Source organism: Pseudophryne corroboree, unplaced genomic scaffold, assembly GCF_028390025.1.
Source record: "Pseudophryne corroboree isolate aPseCor3 unplaced genomic scaffold, aPseCor3.hap2 scaffold_223, whole genome shotgun sequence".
NCBI lineage: Eukaryota > Metazoa > Chordata > Amphibia > Anura > Myobatrachidae > Pseudophryne > Pseudophryne corroboree.
This window is the reverse complement of record NW_026968879.1, coordinates 638,561-657,698: the sequence shown is the minus strand read 5'-3', so window position 1 is coordinate 657,698 and position 19,138 is coordinate 638,561. Positions and strand designations below refer to the sequence as shown.

Sequence of the window (19,138 nt, the reverse complement as noted above, 5' to 3'; positions counted from 1 at the left end):
CAATCTGCCTACCTCTGGGTTATGGACCCAGCATGCTTCCATTACAGTACTCTGCTGCACATGTAAGTGCAAGAGATCCTGAAGCACTCACTCATCATGCGAAAGTACCAATGTGTTTCTTCATTGGTTGCTGGAAGAAACATCTTACAAAAACTCTCCAGATTATTGACTTTTTAAAGTTTTTCTAGGAATCGTTCTAGATGAATGCTTATTAGCCTTTGTCAGTATGTACTTTTGCAAAGTTTCGCTGTGGCGCAATCAGTTAGTGTGTACGGCTATTAACCAAAAGGTTGGTGGTTCAATCCCACCCAGGGACGTAATTGAACTTGTAATCAGATTTTGTTGATCTTTAAGTAGACAAGTCAAAATTTCGAAAACCCCTGTTATGGTGTAGGGTACCTGGCCTTCTCTGATGTAATCAGAGTTAGATTTGATTCATACTGTTAACTGGGTAGTATATCACAAGTTATACGGTGTGATTGGTGTGGCTGGTATGAATCTTGACCTTGGATTAACAAAAATCCTTTCCTCGAACTGTCTGTCTCCTCTGGGCACAGTTTCTCTAACTGAGGTATGGAGGAGGGGCATAGAGGGAGGAGCCAGTGCACACCCAGATCTAAAGTCTTTCTTAAAGTGCCCATGTCTGCTGCGGAGCCCGTCTATCCCCCATGGTCCTTACGGAGTCCCCATCATCCTCTACGGACTACGAGAAAAAAAAATTACCGGTAGGTTTAAAATGTTATTTTTTTCTCTGCAACCCACTGCTAAATTGTGCTTCCTAGCTGTTTTTTATAAAATCACTTAATTAAATCTAACTCTGATTACGTCAGAGAAGGCCAGGTACCCTACACCATAAGAGGGGGTTTGAAATTTTGACTTGTCTACTTAAAGATCACCAAAATCTGATGACAAGGTCAATTACATCCCTGGGTGGGATTGAACCACCAACCTTTTGGTTAATAGCCCATGTAAGTGCAAGAAATCCTGAAGCACTCACTCATCATGGGAAAGTACCAATGTGTTTCTTACAAAAATTCTCCAGATTATTGACTTTTTAAAGTTTTTCTAGGAAACGTTCTAGATGAATGATTATTAGCCTTTGTCAGTATTGACTTTTGCAAGGTGTCTCTGTGGCGCAATCGGTTAGCATGTTTGGCTATTAACCAAAAGGTTGGTGGTTCAATCCCACCCAGGGATGTAATTGACCTTGTAATCAGATTTTGGTGATCTTTAAGTAGACAAGTCAAAATTTCAAAAACCCCCCTTATGGTGTAGGGTACCTGGCCTTCTCTGATGTAATCAGAGTTAGATTTGATTAAGTGATTTTATAAAAAAACAGCTAGGAAGCACAATTTAGCAGTGGGTTGCAGAGAAAAAAAATATGCTGGCAGAAAAGTCCAATTGAGTGATTAAACAGCTCTTCATTTTCTGATTTTATGTTTATGCTAACAAATTTGCTCTCTGAAAAGTGTCCACAAAGCCAAGTCTCTGATTAACACCTTTGTAGGAATGGTTTTTCACCTATTACTGAAATAAACTTGCTTCATTGGAAAGGCATCAAAGATGCATCCTCATTTCAATGTCTACTGAAATAATACAGGTTGACACCAGGAAACGTCACTGCATCCTTGCTGCTTCCTCACGGGGAAGTCTGTTTAATGTGAAAACAAGGTGATATCTAATCAGCACACAGGTAAGGAATTAAGAAAATCTTTCTTTGTGGGTGAAGATGTTTCTCACAAATTGTTGTCCCAATGCATCATTGAAATTCAAGATGGAAGATGATTTTCATATATCACTTGTACATTTTGCATTGCTCTTCTGGTGACAATGTAGTTTGTTTTTGTCAATTACCATTTCAGTAATAGGGTAAAGAAAATTAAGTGGATTTTTTAAAGAAAACAATGCTGTCAATATACTATTAAAACAAATTAAAATGATAAAAGTTATTGTACTTTAAGTAAAAATAAAAGAGCCAAAATATCAATCCCAGTTTTTGATTACTTTAATTATAAAAAAAAAAATGCACATAGCAGAGGATAGTTTCGATCAATCGACCTCTGGGTTATGGGCCCAGCATGCTTCCATTGCACTACTCTGCTGCTCATGGAAGTGTAAGAGATCCTGAAGACTAAATTGATTAAAGGCCTAAAAGTACTGGACTATAAGGAAAGACTTACTAGGCTGAATATTTATACACTAGAAAAGAGGTGCCTAAGAGGAGATATTATTAATATCTTCAAATATGTAAAGATACATAACAAAGAGTTATCAGAGGAATTATTTATTAAAAGAACACGTGGTCACTCGCTGCGACTGGAGGAAAGTTCAGAACGCAATGGAGGAAAGGTTTCTTCACTGTTAGGGCAATCAGGATGTGGAATTCCCTGCCAGGGAAGGTGGTAATGGCGGACTCTGTAATTGGATTTAAAAAAGGAATGGATACATTTCTGAATGAAAAAGCTATCCAAGGTTATAATACTTAAAATATCAACATGGTTAATCCGGGGGTAACATGAGTTATAGTAGCTAACTAGTCATAAAACATTATTCAGCAAGTATGTAGAATCATCACAACTTAAAACAGGTTGAACACGATGGGCAATTTGCCTCTATTCAACCTCAAAAACTATGTTACTATATTACTATGTTATTGTAGTATACAGAACACCACAATGCAATGAGCAGTGATAGTGAGCACTGATGAGGATACTAGAACTGACACTGAGCAGCAAGATGCAGCACTGGACTATTAGTAATGTACTGTAGTATGCTGAGCACCACAATGCAGCACAAGACAATGAGCAGTGATACTGAGCACTGATGAGGATACTACTGAGAACTGACACTGAGCAGGAGAGACACACTACTAGTATTACTGAGCAGCAATAAGTAACCACTGATACTGAGCACTGATATTGAGATTTCCACTGAGAGAACATAGCCACGTCCTCTCTGCTCTCTCTTCAATGCACGAGTAAAAATGGCAGCAACGCGCAGCTCTTTATATGGAATCCGAATCTCGCGAGAATCCGACAGCGGGATGATGACATTTTCCCTTGTTCAGGTTTTCCGAGTCAGGCGGGAACAACCGAGCCTGCCTCGGACCAGTGTAAACCACGTGGAGTTCGTGGGGAATTCGGTTCTCGGAGAACCGAACCCGCTCCTCTCTACCTTATACCCATCAATTTTTTTATTTTCAATCTAAGCCCCTGCAGTTTTCTGTAAGCATCTGCTTCGCTATGATGATCAACAAGTCACAAGGGCAAACACTCAGGGTTTGAGGCGTAGATCTTAGGACCAGCTGCTACAAGCATGGCAGAGGTGTCACTATCACTGGTGACACACAGAGAGGTGGCGAGGGAGATTGTAATGCAGTGCGCGCAGATAAGCAGCGCAATGGTAAAAAGGAGGCATGGTTTCATAGGTAGGGGCGTGGCCTGGTGGCCTGAATCTACATTTTGTTGCTCCGGGTGTCCCGGGGGTTGGGGGCTGCACCCGGGGACTAGTGTGTGAGCGGTGCTGGCTCCTGCACAGTGACAGGGCATGGCCACCCAGCATGACGCCTCCCTTCTTGACCATGCTGTAATTGCAGTCGCACTGCAGTTCAGCGTGATCATAAAAAATGGTGTAGGCTCCTGCTGGTGCAGACTGTATGTGCGCGCAGGAAGCCGCCACCATTTTTGTGATCACAGCGGCTGAATGTGATGTCATACAGCCGCTGTGACCACGCCCCCTGTGTCTCCTCCGTTGCAGACCCCATTTTGAAGCCTTGCCCCCGCACCGCTCCATCCCTGACTTGGAAATGGAGTGTTGCTGACCCACCTCTCCCCCCCTTCCCCACCCCGATTGACAGGCAGAGGCGATCACATTCTCTGCGGGGTGCCGCAGAAAATGCAGGCACATGCGTATGCTCTTAGCAATTTTTGCAGTTGGATCGCTTATTGTGATTGCAATCCAACCTGAATCAGGCCCTATTACCTATCACAATGCGCTGCGGGCAGTACAAAATTGGGTTAATATAGGAGAAAAACCCCCAGACCTGTGCTCCTTAACTGTACCTGGTGGCTAGTGGAGCGGCTGCCCAGTAATCAGTGTCCACCGCAGTGCGCACACGGCCCACCCCCTACGGCCTCGCTCCCCTTCATCAGCGGCCTCGTGATCCGGAAGGGTGGTGTGTGTGTGACTGACCTTAGGATGAAACCGGAGCCTCCGCTGCAGTGACCCAGCAACCAGGGCACGGGAGTATATAGCGCCGCTGGGAGTGATGAAGCTGCAGTAAAGATGTCTATTAGACCTAGCCTGCTGCAGCCCTTGTAGATTCTCATAAAACAAGTTCTTCTTTTCTTGTCAAAATTAATAGCTAAGAATAGGCTGCCTGAGGCAGGCCCCTGTTAATTGGCCTGCTACTGAAGGCACCAACTACAAACTGAGCTCCCTGTTCATGGAAGCGGGGTTATAGAGGAGAATGCACTGAGCTTCTTGGGAACAGTCAAAAGCTTTGAGCCGGTTGGTGCCTCAGATCAAGATCCTACTCTACACCCCAATGTGAATCCTTGTGGAGTCCAGTGTACCCCACAGAAGAAATTAATGTGTCACACCCATTGGCAGCAACCTTAGAATAGCTGCTGACGGGCACAATTGAGAAAGGAAGGGGGGGGGACATTTGAATCCAGCACATAGATGCAATTCAAATATGTAATTTGTACCTTCCTATTTTAAAATATAATGGATGAACCTCACCCTGTGAGAACAATCTTCATGATCAAGAGATCTAATATGTAAAATAAGTATGAGTTGGGATAGGGCTGGGGAGGGTGGCAGCTCGGGCAGCCCCTCCCCCGTCAAGTTAAGGAGATTCAACTGAGGAAGCACAAGGGAACTCTCGTCTGGGGACAACAACTGCAGGGAGACCACATCTTTTCAGATGAACATGGGATGGCGGAAGGCTGCCTAATACTGAAGCACCATCAAATATCAAACCATATCCAACAACTAGTAACAGCATTCCTGGGGGAAGGTCTGCAGCAGACGGATTTGCATACGGTGATGTCATCCAAGCAGTGGGCCAAAGTTGGCTGGAACCCTCATCTGCATATAAAAAGAGAAAAGGGGCATGCAGGGCATGGCGGCCTTTTGCAGTGCTTGGATGACCCCTAGTTCGCATTAAACACCCCCACCCTCCTTTGGTGTGGGGCTCATGTTGGCCATGCCCCATCCCCTGAAGCATTCATGCTGATTTCTTGCAGCAGCTGGGCACTGTAACAGCTCCAGAGCTGCTCTGTAAGGCAAGTAAAAGGGTGTGGGCCCTGCAGCACCACCTGTAGTTCGCATTGTGCGTTGGAAGGCACAAAGTAAGCAGACGGGAGGAGAAGTCAGGATAGTACACAAGGGCATCCTTTTCTCTTAGTCCGTAGAGGATGCTGGGGTCACATTAAGAACCATGGGGTATAGACGGGATCCGCAAGAGACATGGGCACTTTAAGACTTTCAAAGGGTGTGAACTGGCTCCTCCCTCTATGCCCCTCCTCCAGACTCCAGTTATAGGAACTGTGCCCAGGGAGACGGACATTTCGAGGAAAGGATTTATTGTTAAACTAAGGTGAGCATCTTACCAGCTCACACCTTAAGCATGCCGCAGAACGTGGCATTCAACAGAACACAAGCCAACGGCATGAACAATTGCAGCAAAAAGCTGACCAGAACCGTAACACAACATGTGTATAACCACAAGTAATAACTGCAGACACAGTATGGACTGGGACGGGTGCCCAGCATCCTCTACGTACTAAGAGAAAAGGATTTACCGGTAGGTATTAAAATCCTATTTTCTCATACGACCTAGAGGATGCTGGGGTCACATTAAGAACCATGGGGTTATACCAAAGCTCTTGAACGGGTGGGAGAGTGCGTACGACTCTGCAGCACCGAATGACCCAACTTGAGGTTATCATCAGCCAAGGTATCAAACTTGTAAAACTTAGCAAAAGTGTTTACTAAATAGCTGCTCGGCAAAGTTGCAATGCCGAGACTCCCCGACCAGCTGCCCAGGATGAACCCACCTTTCTAGTAGAATGGGTCTTCACCTAATTCAGTAACGGCAATCCTGCCGTGGAATGAGCATGCTGAATTTTACCACAGATCCAGCGCATAATGGTCTGCATGGAAGCAGGACACCCAATCATGTTGGGAGCATACAGGACAAACAGAGCCTCTGTTTTCCTAATCTGAACCGTTCTGGTGACATAAATTTTCAAAGTTCTGACCACAGCCAGAGACTTTGACTCAACGAAGGTGTCAGTGGCCAAAGGCACCATGTGGAAAGATGAACCACCTTCGGCAGAAATTGTTGACGTGTCCTCAATTCTGCTCTATCTTCATGAAAGATCAAATAAAGGCTCTTGTGATACTGCATGGTTTGTACTGTTTTCCATGTGCTCCCAGATCTTTCAAGCAAGTAGCATGGTCAAGAAAGTTCTGTTTGAAAAGAAACAAACATTTACTGTCATTGTTATGCAAATAAACTTACATTAAAGCTAACAAGAAAGCACACTCGTTCTGTCTTTAAACTGATAAAAGAAACCCCAATAATATGGGGCATGCAAAAATTGAGATAAAACTCAGTTTTGCTCCTCTCCACGGAAATCTTTAATAAAAGGCGAAATATTTGTTAGTTCTGAAGAGAAACCAGAGCATGACCAAGATTCCACCTGTCGCCTGAGTGCCATGCCAGCAGTTCTCATTCAGCTCAAAGTGAGCACCCAATTTGAATGAAAGAAAGCAGATTTCTCACCAGGCTTCCCCTTGCTATAAACATGGTTTGTACTCTTTTCCATGTGCTCCCAGATCTTTCAAACAATTAGTGTGGTCAAGAAAGTTCTGTTTGAAAAGAAACAAACATTTACTGTCATTTCTATGCAAATGAGCTTACATTAAAGCACACTCGTTCTATCTTTAAACCAATAAAATAAAACCCCAATAAGATGGGGCATGCAAAAATTGAGATAAAACTCAGTTTTGCTCCTCTCCACGGAAATCTTTAGTAAAAGGCGAAAGATTTGTTCGTTCTGAAGAGAAACCACAGCATGACCAAGATTCTACCTGTCGCCTGAGTGCCATGCCAGCAGTCCTCATTCAGCTCAAAGTGAGCACCCAATTTGAAAGAAAGAAAGCAGATTTCTCACCAGGCTTCCCCTTGCTATAAACATGGTTTGTACTCTTTTCCATGTGCTCCCAGATCTTTCAAGCAATTAGTATAGTCAAGAAAGTTCTGTTTGAAAAGAAACAAACATTTACTGTCATTTCTACGCAAATGAGCTTACATTAAAGCACACTCGTTCTATCTTTAAACTGATAAAAGAAACCCCAATAAGACGGGGCATGCAAAAATTGAGATAAAACTCAGTTTTGCTCCTCTCCACGGAAATCTTTAGTAAAAGGCAAAAGATTTGTTCGTTCTGAAGAACTAGCACAAGGGAACTCTCAAAAGAAGAACAAGGCTCTGAAACAAAGAAATCTGACTTTTACCAGAGCTGACCAGAGGAAAACACAAACACAGTCCCCCACTACCACAAATAAAGCAGTCGAGTTTCCCACATTTGGGGAAATCACAGGGGTCAGCATACCCAGAATGCAATGAATGAACCTCACCCTGGGAGAATAATCTTCATGACCATGGTATCTCCTATGCAAAATAAGTATGATTTGGGATAGAGCTGGGGAGGGCCGCTGCTCAGGCACATCTCTGTCAAGTTAAGGAGATTCAACTGAGGCAGCACAAGGGAACTCTCATCTGGGGACAACAACTGCAGGGAGAACACATATTTTCAGATGAACATGGGAGGGCAGAAGGCTGCCTAATACTGAAGCACCCCCAAACAACAAACCAAATGCAACAACTAGTGCAAGCATTCCTGGGGGAAGGCCTGCCGCAGATGGATTTGCATATGGTGATGTCATCCAAGCAGTGGGTCAAAGTTGGCTTCAACCCTCGTCTGCATATGAAAACAGAAAAGGGGCGTGCAGGGCATGGTGGCCTTTTGCGGCGCTTGTCTGACCCCTAGTTTGCATTAAACACCTCCACCCTCCTTCGGTGTGGGGCTCATGTTGGCTATGCCCCAGCCCCTGAAGCATTCAAGCTGATTTTTCTCCCAAACGAAAGACACTAGAATGAAAATTTTAAAGCCTCCTGTTAGTGCTTCATCTACACGTTATAGCCCTGAATTTTCCAATACCTATCTCTTTGCAAAAGAGAGATATCGGCAAGGAAAAGCTGTATTGTACCTTTGCATTTTTCTCCCAAAAGAAAGACACTAGAATGAAAATTTTAAAGCCTCCTGTTAGTGCTTCATCTACACGTTATAGCCCTGAATTTTCCAATGCCTAGCTCTTTGCAAAAGAGAGATATTGGCAAGGAAAAGCTGTATTGTACCTTTGCATTTTTCTCCCAAACGAAAGACACTAGAATGAAAATTTTAAAGTCTACTGTTAGAGCTTCATCTACACGTTATAGCCCTGAATTTTCCAATGCCTAGCTCTTTGCAAAAGAGAGATATCGGCAAGGAAAAGCTGTATTGTACCTTTGCATTTTTCTCCCAAACGAAAGACACTAGAATGAAAATTTTAAAGCCTCCTGTTAGTGCTTCATATACACGTTATAGCCCTGAATTTTCCAATGCCTATCTCTTTGCAAAAGAGAGATATCGACAAGGAAAAGCTGTATTGTACCTTTGCATTTTTCTCCCAAACGAAGGACATTAGAATGAAAATTTTAAAGCCTCCTATTAGTGCTTCATCTACACGTTATAGCCCTGAATTTTCCAATGCCTAGCTCTTTGCAAAAGAGAGATATCGGCAAGGAAAAGCTGTATTGTACCTTTGCATTTTTCTCCCAAACGAAAGACACTAGAATGAAAATTTTAAAGCCTCCTGTTAGTGCTTCATCTACACGTTATAGCCCTGAATTTTCCAATGCCTATCTCTTTGCAAAAGAGAGATATCGGCAAGGAAAAGCTGTATTGTACCTTTGCATTTTTCTCCCAAACGAAGGACACTAGAATGAAAATTTTAAAGCCTCCTATTAGTGCTTCATCTACACGTTATAGCCCTGAATTTTCCAATGCCTATCTCTTTGCAAAAGAGAGATATCGGCAAGGAAAAGCTGTATTGTACCTTTGCATTTTTCTCCCAAACGAAGGACACTAGAATGAAAATTTTAAAGCCTCCTGTTAGTGCTTCATCTATACGTTATAGCCCTGAATTTTCAAATGCCTATCTCTTTGCAAAAGAGAGATATCGGCAAGGAAAAGCTGTATTGTACCTTTGCATTTTTCTCCCAAACGAAAGACACTAGAATGAAAATTTTAAAGCCTCCTGTTAGTGCTTCATCTACACGTTATAGCCCTGAATTTTCCAATGCCTATCTCTTTGCAAAAGAGAGATATCGGCAAGGAAAAGCTGTATTGTACCTTTGCATTTTTCTCCCAAACGAAGGACACTAGAATGAAAATGTAAAAGCCTCCTGTTAGTGCTTCATCTACACGGTATAGCCCTGAATTTTCCAATGCCTAGCTCTTTGCAAAAGAGAGATATTGGCAAGGAAAAGCTGTATTGTACCTTTGCATTTTTCTCCCAAACGAAGGACACTAGAATGAAAATTTTAAAGCCTCCTGTTAGTGCTTCATCTACACGTTATAGCCCTGAATTTTCCAATGCCTATCTCTTTGCAAAAGAGAGATATCGGCAAGGAAAAACTGTATTGTACCTTTGCATTTTTCTCCCAAACGAAAGACACTAGAATGAAAATTTTAAAGCCTCCTGTTAGTGCTTCATCTACACGTTATAGCCCTGAATTTTCCAATGCCTAGCTCTTTGCAAAAGAGAGATATCGGCAAGGAAAAGCTGTATTGTACCTTTGCATTTTTCTCCCAAACGAAGGACACTAGAATGAAAATGTAAAAGCCTCCTGTTAGTGCTTCATCTACACGGTATAGCCCTGAATTTTCCAATGCCTAGCTCTTTGCAAAAGAGAGATATTGGCAAGGAAAAGCTGTATTGTACCTTTGCATTTTTCTCCCAAACGAAGGACACTAGAATGAAAATTTTAAAGCCTCCTGTTAGTGCTTCATCTACACGTTATAGCCCTGAATTTTCCAATGCCTATCTCTTTGCAAAAGAGAGATATCGGCAAGGAAAAACTGTATTGTACCTTTGCATTTTTCTCCCAAACGAAAGACACTAGAATGAAAATTTTAAAGCCTCCTGTTAGTGCTTCATCTACACGTTATAGCCCTGAATTTTCCAATGCCTAGCTCTTTGCAAAAGAGAGATATCGGCAAGGAAAAGCTGTATTGTACCTTTGCATTTTTCTCCCAAACGAAGGACACTAGAATGAAAATGTAAAAGCCTCCTGTTAGTGCTTCATCTACACGGTATAGCCCTGAATTTTCCAATGCCTAGCTCTTTGCAAAAGAGAGATATTGGCAAGGAAAAGCTGTATTGTACCTTTGCATTTTTCTCCCAAACGAAGGACACTAGAATGAAAATTTTAAAGCCTCCTGTTAGTGCTTCATCTACACGTTATAGCCCTGAATTTTCCAATGCCTATCTCTTTGCAAAAGAGAGATATCGGCAAGGAAAAACTGTATTGTACCTTTGCATTTTTCTCCCAAACGAAAGACACTAGAATGAAAATTTTAAAGCCTCCTGTTAGTGCTTCATCTACACGTTATAGCCCTGAATTTTCCAATGCCTAGCTCTTTGCAAAATCGAGATATTGGCAAGGAAAAGCTGTATTGTACCTTTGCATTTTTCTCCCAAACGAAAGACACTAGAATGAAAATTTTAAAGCCTCCTGTTAGTGCTTCATCTACACGTTATAGCCCTGAATTTTCCAATGCCTAGCTCTTTGCAAAAGAGAGATATCGGCAAGGAAAAGCTGTATTGTACCTTTGCATTTTTCTCCCAAACGAAAGACACTAGAATGAAAATTTTAAAGCCTCCTGTTAGTGCTTCATCTACACGTTATAGCCCTGAATTTGTCCAATGCCTATCTCTTTGCAAAAGAGAGATATCGGCAAGGAAAAGCTGTATTGTACCTTTGCATTTTTCTCCCAAACGAAGGACACTAGAATGAAAATTTTAAAGCCTCCTGTTAGTGCTTCATCTACACGTTATAGCCCTGAATTTTCCAATGCCTATCTCTTTGCAAAAGAGAGATATCGGCAAGGAAAAGCTGTATTGTACCTTTGCATTTTTCTCCCAAACGAAAGACACTAGAATGAAAATTTTAAAGCCTCCTGTTAGTGCTTCATCTACATGTTATAGCCCTGAATTTTCCAATGCCTATCTCTTTGCAAAAGAGAGATATCGGCAAGGAAAAGCTGTATTGTACCTTTGCATTTTTCTCCCAAACGAAGGACATTAGAATGAAAATTTTAAAGCCTCCTATTAGTGCTTCATCTACACGTTATAGCCCTGAATTTTCCAATGCCTATCTCTTTGCAAAAGAGAGATATCGGCAAGGAAAAGCTGCATTGTACTTTTGCATTTTTCTCCCAAACGAAAGACACTAGAATGAAATTTTTAAAGCCTACTGTTAGTGCTTCATCTACACGTTATAGCCCTGCATTTTCCAATGCCTATCTCTTTGCAAAAGAGAGATATCGGCAAGGAAAAGCTGCATTGTACTTTTGCATTTTTCTCCCAAACGAAAGACACTAGAATGAAAATTTTAAAGCCTCCTGTTAGTGCTTCATCTACACGTTATAGCCCTGAATTTTCCAATGCCTAGCTCTTTGCAAAAGAGAGATATTGGCAAGGAAAAGCTGTATTGTACCTTTGCATTTTTCTCCCAAACGAAAGACACTAGAATGAAAATTTTAAAGCCTCCTGTTAGTGCTTCATCTACACGTTATAGCCCTGAATTTTCCAATGCCTATCTCTTTTCAAAAGAGAGATATCGGCAAGGAAAAACTGTATTGTACCTTTGCATTTTTCTCCCAAACGAAGGACACTAGAATGAAAATTTAAAAGCCTCCTGTTAGTGCTTCATCTACACGTTATAGCCCTGCATTTTCCAATGCCTATCTCTTTGCAAAAGAGAGATATCGGCAAGGAAAAGCAGCATTGTACCTTTGCATTTTTCTCCCAAACGAAAGACACTAGAATGAAAATTGTAAAGCCTCCTGTTAGTGCTTCATCTACACGTTATAGCCCTGCATTTTCCAATGCCTAGCTCTTTGCAAAAGAGAGATATCGGCAAGGAAAAGCTGCATTGTACTTTTGCATTTTTCTCCCAAACGAAAGACACTAGAATGAAAATTTTAAAGCCTCCTGTTAGTGCTTCATCTACACGTTATAGCCCTGAATTTTCCAATGCCTAGCTCTTTGCAAAAGAGAGATATTGGCAAGGAAAAGCTGTATTGTACCTTTGCATTTTTCTCCCAAACGAAAGACACTAGAATGAAAATTTTAAAGCCTCCTGTTAGTGCTTCATCTACACGTTATAGCCCTGAATTTTCCAATGCCTATCTCTTTTCAAAAGAGAGATATCGGCAAGGAAAAACTGTATTGTACCTTTGCATTTTTCTCCCAAACGAAGGACACTAGAATGAAAATTTAAAAGCCTCCTGTTAGTGCTTCATCTACACGTTATAGCCCTGCATTTTCCAATGCCTATCTCTTTGCAAAAGAGAGATATCGGCAAGGAAAAGCAGCATTGTACCTTTGCATTTTTCTCCCAAACGAAAGACACTAGAATGAAAATTGTAAAGCCTCCTGTTAGTGCTTCATCTACACGTTATAGCCCTGCATTTTCCAATGCCTAGCTCTTTGCAAAAGAGAGATATTGGCAAGGAAAAGCTGTATTGTACCTTTGCATTTTTCTCCCAAACGAAAGACACTAGAATGAAAATTTTAAAGCCTCCTGTTAGTGCTTCATCTACATGTTATAGCCCTGCATTTTCCAATGCCTATCTCTTTGCAAAAGAGAGATCTCGGCAAGGAAAAGCAGCATTGTACTTTTGCATTTTTCTCCCAAACGAAAGACACTAGAATGAAAATTTTAAAGCCTCCTATTAGTGCTTCATCTACACGTTATAGCCCTGAATTTTCCAATGCCTAGCTCTTTGCAAAAGAGAGATATCGGCAAGGAAAAGCTGTATTGTACCTTTGCATTTTTCTCCCAAACGAAAGACACTAGAATGAAAATTTTAAAGCCTCCTGTTAGTGCTTCATCTACACGTTATAGCCCTGAATTTTCCAATGCCTATCTCTTTGCAAAAGAGAGATATCGGCAAGGAAAAGCTGTATTGTACCTTTGCATGTTTCTCCCAAACGAAGGACACTAGAATGAAAATTTTAAAGCCTCCTATTAGTGCTTCATCTACACGTTATAGCCCTGAATTTTCCAATGCCTATCTCTTTGCAAAAGAGAGATATCGGCAAGGAAAAGCTGTATTGTACCTTTGCATTTTTCTCCCAAACGAAGGACACTAGAATGAAAATTTTAAAGCCTCCTTTTAGTGCTTCATCTACACGTTATAGCCCTGAATTTTCCAATGCCTATCTCTTAGCAAAAGAGAGATATCGGCAAGGAAAAGCTGCATTGTACTTTTACATTTTTCTCCCAAACGAAAGACACTAGAATGAAAATTTTAAAGCCTCCTGTTAGTGCTTCATCTACACGTTATAGCCCTGAATTTTCCAATGCCTATCTCTTTGCAAAAGAGAGATATCGGCAAGGAAAAGCTGCATTGTACTTTTACATTTTTCTCCCAAACGAAAGACACTAGAATGAAAATTTTAAAGCCTCCTTTTAGTGCTTCATCTACACGTAATAGCCCTGAATTTTCCAATGCCTATCTCTTTGCAAAAGAGAGATATCGGCAAGGAAATGCTGTATTGTACCTTTGCATTTTTCTCCCAAACGAAAGACACTAGAATGAAAATTTTAAAGCCTCCTGTTAGTGCTTCATCTACACGTTATAGCCCTGAATTTTCCAATGCCTAGCTCTTTGCAAAAGAGAGATATTGGCAAGGAAAAGCTGTATTGTACCTTTGCATTTTTCTCCCAAACGAAGGACACTAGAATGAAAATTTTAAAGCCTCCTGTTAGTGCTTCATCTACACGTTATAGCCCTGAATTTTCCAATGCCTATCTCTTTGCAAAAGAGAGATATCGGCAAGGAAAAGCAGCATTGTACTTTTGCATTTTTCTCCCAAACGAAAGACACTAGAATGAAAATTTTAAAGCCTCCTGTTAGTGCTTTATCTACACGTTATAGCCCTGAATTTTCCAATGCCTAGCTCTTTGCAAAAGAGAGATATTGGCAAGGAAAAGCTGTATTGTACCTTTGCATTTTTCTCCCAAACGAAAGACACTAGAATGAAAATTTTAAAGTCTACTGTTAGTGCTTCATCTACACGTTATAGCCCTGAATTTTCCAAAGCCTAGCTCTTTGCAAAAGAGAGATATCGGCAAGGAAAAGCTGTATTGTACCTTTGCATTTTTCTCCCAAACGAAAGACACTAGAATGAAAATTTTAAAGCCTCCTGTTAGTGCTTCATCTACATGTTATAGCCCTGCATTTTCCAATGCCTATCTCTTTGCAAAAGAGAGATATCGGCAAGGAAATGCTGTATTGTACCTTTGCATTTTTCTCCCAAACGAAAGACACTAGAATGAAAATTTTAAAGCCTCCTGTTAGTGCTTCATCTACACGTTATAGCCCTGAATTTTCCAATGCCTAGCTCTTTGCAAAAGAGAGATATTGGCAAGGAAAAGCTGTATTGTACCTTTGCATTTTTCTCCCAAACGAAGGACACTAGAATGAAAATTTTAAAGCCTCCTGTTAGTGCTTCATCTACACGTTATAGCCCTGAATTTTCCAATGCCTATCTCTTTGCAAAAGAGAGATATCGGCAAGGAAAAGCAGCATTGTACTTTTGCATTTTTCTCCCAAACGAAAGACACTAGAATGAAAATTTTAAAGCCTCCTGTTAGTGCTTTATCTACACGTTATAGCCCTGAATTTTCCAATGCCTAGCTCTTTGCAAAAGAGAGATATTGGCAAGGAAAAGCTGTATTGTACCTTTGCATTTTTCTCCCAAACGAAAGACACTAGAATGAAAATTTTAAAGTCTACTGTTAGTGCTTCATCTACACGTTATAGCCCTGAATTTTCCAAAGCCTAGCTCTTTGCAAAAGAGAGATATCGGCAAGGAAAAGCTGTATTGTACCTTTGCATTTTTCTCCCAAACGAAAGACACTAGAATGAAAATTTTAAAGCCTCCTGTTAGTGCTTCATCTACACGTTATAGCCCTGAATTTTCCAATGCCTATCTCTTTGCAAAAGAGAGATATCGGCAAGGAAAAGCTGTATTGTACCTTTGCATTTTTCTCCCAAACGAAAGACACTAGAATGAAATTTTTAAAGCCTACTGTTAGTGCTTCATCTACACGTTATAGCCCTGCATTTTCCAATGCCTATCTCTTTGCAAAAGAGAGATATCGGCAAGGAAAAGCTGTATTGTACCTTTGCATTTTTCTCCCAAACGAAAGACACTAGAATGAAATTTTTAAAGCCTCCTGTTAGTGCTTCATCTACACGTTATAGCCCTGAATTTTCCAATGCCTAGCTCTTTGCAAAAGAGAGATATTGGTAAGGAAAAGCTGTATTGTACCTTTGCATTTTTCTCCCAAACGAAAGACACTAGAATGAAAATTTTAAAGCCTCCTGTTAGTGCTTCATCTACACGTTATAGCCCTGAATTTTCCAATGCCTATCTCTTTTCAAAAGAGAGATATCGGCAAGGAAAAACTGTATTGTACCTTTGCATTTTTCTCCCAAACGAAGGACACTAGAATGAAAATTTAAAAGCCTCCTGTTAGTGCTTCATCTACACGTTATAGCCCTGCATTTTCCAATGCCTATCTCTTTGCAAAAGAGAGATAACGGCAAGGAAAAGCAGCATTGTACCTTTGCATTTTTCTCCCAAACGAAAGACACTAGAATGAAAATTGTAAAGCCTCCTGTTAGTGTTTCATCTACACGTTATAGCCCTGCATTTTCCAATGCCTAGCTCTTTGCAAAAGAGAGATATTGGCAAGGAAAAGCTGTATTGTACCTTTGCATTTTTCTCCCAAACGAAAGACACTAGAATGAAAATTTTAAAGCCTCCTGTTAGTGCTTCATCTGCACGTTATAGCCCTGCATTTTCCAATGCCTATCTCTTTGCAAAAGAGAGATATCGGCAAGGAAAAGCAGCATTGTACTTTTGCATTTTTCTCCCAAACGAAAGACACTAGAATGAAAATTTTAAAGCCTCCTGTTAGTGCTTCATCTACATGTTATAGCCCTGCATTTTTCAATGCCTATCTCTTTGCAAAAGAGAGATATCGGCAAGGAAAAGCAGCATTGTACTTTTGCATTTTTCTCCCAAACGAAAGACACTAGAATGAAAATTTTAAAGCCTCCTGTTAGTGCTTCATCTACACGTTATAGCCCTGAATTTTCCAATGCCTATCTCTTTGCAAAAGAGAGATATCGGCAAGGAAAAGCAGCATTGTACTTTTGCATTTTTCTCCCAAACGAAAGACACTAGAATGAAAATTTTAAAGCCTCCTGTTAGTGCTTCATCTACACGTTATAGCCCTGAATTTTCCAATGCCTAGCTCTTTGCAAAAGAGAGATATTGGCAAGGAAAAGCTGTATTGTACCTTTGCATTTTTCTCCCAAACGAAAGACACTAGAATGAAAATTTTAAAGCCTCCTGTTAGTGCTTCATCTACACGTTATAGCCCTGAATTTTCCAATGCCTATCTCTTTGCAAAAGAGAGATATCGGCAAGGAAAAGCTGTAATGTACCTTTGCATTTTTCTCCCAAACGAAGGACACTAGAATGAAAATTTTAAAGCCTCCTGTTAGTGCTTCATCTACACGTTATAGCCCTGAATTTTCAAATGCCTATCTCTTTGCAAAAGAGAGATATCGGCAAGGAAAAGCTGTATTGTACCTTTGCATTTTTCTCCCAAACGAAAGACACTAGAATGAAAATTTTAAAGCCTCCTGTTAGTGCTTCATCTAAACGTTATAGCCCTGAATTTTCCAATGCCTATCTCTTTGCAAAAGAGAGATATCGGCAAGGAAAAACTGTATTGTACCTTTGCATTTTTCTCCCAAACGAAAGACACTAGAATGAAAATTTTAAAGCCTCCTGTTAGTGCTTCATCTACACGTTATAGCCCTTAATTTTCCAATGCCTAGCTCTTTGCAAAAGAGAGATATTGGCAAGGAAAAGCTGTATTGTACTTTTGCATTTTTCTCCCAAACGAAAGACACTAGAATGAAAATTTTAAAGCCTCCTGTTAGTGCTTCATCTACACGTTATAGCCCTGAATTTTCCAATGCCTATCTCTTTGCAAAAGAGAGATATCGGCAAGGAAAAGCTGTATTGTACCTTTGCATTTTTCTCCCAAACGAAGGACACTAGAATGAAAATTTTAAAGCCTCCTATTAGTGCTTCATCTACACGTTATAGCCCTGAATTTTCCAATGCCTATCTCTTTGCAAAAGAGAGATATCGGCAAGGAAAAGCTGTATTGTACCTTTGCATTTTTCTCCCAAACGAAGGACACTAGAATGAAAATTTTAAAGCCTCCTGTTAGTGCTTCATCTACACGTTATAGCCCTGAATTTTCCAATGCCTATCTCTTTTCAAAAGAGAGATATCGGCAAGGAAAAACTGTATTGTACCTTTGCATTTTTCTCCCAAACGAAGGACACTAGAATGAAAATTTAAAAGCCTCCTGTTAGTGCTTCATCTACACGTTATAGCCCTGCATTTTCCAATGCCTATCTCTTTGCAAAAGAGAGATAACGGCAAGGAAAAGCAGCATTGTACCTTTGCATTTTTCTCCCAAACGAAAGACACTAGAATGAAAATTGTAAAGCCTCCTGTTAGTGTTTCATCTACACGTTATAGCCCTGCATTTTCCAATGCCTAGCTCTTTGCAAAAGAGAGATATTGGCAAGGAAAAGCTGTATTGTACCTTTGCATTTTTCTCCCAAACGAAAGACACTAGAATGAAAATTTTAAAGCCTCCTGTTAGTGCTTCATCTGCACGTTATAGCCCTGCATTTTCCAATGCCTATCTCTTTGCAAAAGAGAGATATCGGCAAGGAAAAGCAGCATTGTACTTTTGCATTTTTCTCCCAAACGAAGGACACTAGAATGAAAATTTTAAAGCCTCCTGTTAGTGCTTCATCTACACGTTATAGCCCTGAATTTTCCAATGCCTATCTCTTTTCAAAAGAGAGATATCGGCAAGGAAAAACTGTATTGTACCTTTGCATTTTTCTCCCAAACGAAGGACACTAGAATGAAAATTTAAAAGCCTCCTGTTAGTGCTTCATCTACACGTTATAGCCCTGCATTTTCCAATGCCTATCTCTTTGCAAAAGAGAGATAACGGCAAGGAAAAGCAGCATTGTACCTTTGCATTTTTCTCCCAAACGAAAGACACTAGAATGAAAATTGTAAAGCCTCCTGTTAGTGTTTCATCTACACGTTATAGCCCTGCATTTTCCAATGCCTAGCTCTTTGCAAAAGAGAGATATTGGCAAGGAAAAGCTGTATTGTACCTTTGTATTTTTCTCCCAAACGAAAGACACTAGAATGAAAATTTTAAAGCCTCCTGTTAGTGCTTCATCTACACGTTATAGCCCTGAATTTTCCAATGCCTATCTCTTTGCAAAAGAGAGATATCGGCAAGGAAAAGCTGTAATGTACCTTTGCATTTTTCTCCCAAACGAAGGACACTAGAATGAAAATTTTAAAGCCTCCTGTTAGTGCTTCATCTACACGTTATAGCCCTGAATTTTCAAATGCCTATCTCTTTGCAAAAGAGAGATATCGGCAAGGAAAAGCTGTATTGTACCTTTGCATTTTTCTCCCAAACGAAAGACACTAGAATGAAAATTTTAAAGCCTCCTGTTAGTGCTTCATCTAAACGTTATAGCCCTGAATTTTCCAATGCCTATCTCTTTGCAAAAGAGAGATATCGGCAAGGAAAAACTGTATTGTACCTTTGCATTTTTCTCCCAAACGAAAGACACTAGAATGAAAATTTTAAAGC

The 19,138-nt window shown here is 40.6% G+C and overlaps 5 non-coding genes across 5 annotated transcripts; 1 reads left to right on the top strand and 4 right to left on the bottom strand.

Moving 5' to 3' along the window:
- The first annotated feature begins 1,124 nt into the window (after positions 1-1,124).
- TRNAN-AUU (transfer RNA asparagine (anticodon AUU)) lies at positions 1,125-1,198 on the top strand. Its single transcript has one exon. It is a non-coding gene; the product is annotated as a tRNA-Asn (tRNA).
- Positions 1,199-6,580: 5,382 nt separating this feature from the next.
- On the bottom strand, positions 6,581-6,696 carry LOC135008956 (U5 spliceosomal RNA). The gene has a single exon (XR_010208556.1). It is a non-coding gene; the product is annotated as a U5 spliceosomal RNA (small nuclear RNA).
- A 275-nt stretch (positions 6,697-6,971) lies between these two features.
- On the bottom strand, positions 6,972-7,087 carry LOC135008936 (U5 spliceosomal RNA). The gene has a single exon (XR_010208537.1). It is a non-coding gene; the product is annotated as a U5 spliceosomal RNA (small nuclear RNA).
- A 274-nt stretch (positions 7,088-7,361) lies between these two features.
- Positions 7,362-7,478, bottom strand: LOC135008964 (U5 spliceosomal RNA). The gene has a single exon (XR_010208564.1). It is a non-coding gene; the product is annotated as a U5 spliceosomal RNA (small nuclear RNA).
- A 59-nt stretch (positions 7,479-7,537) lies between these two features.
- On the bottom strand, positions 7,538-7,701 carry LOC135008628 (U1 spliceosomal RNA). The gene has a single exon (XR_010208280.1). It is a non-coding gene; the product is annotated as a U1 spliceosomal RNA (small nuclear RNA).
- Positions 7,702-19,138: the final 11,437 nt, after the last annotated feature.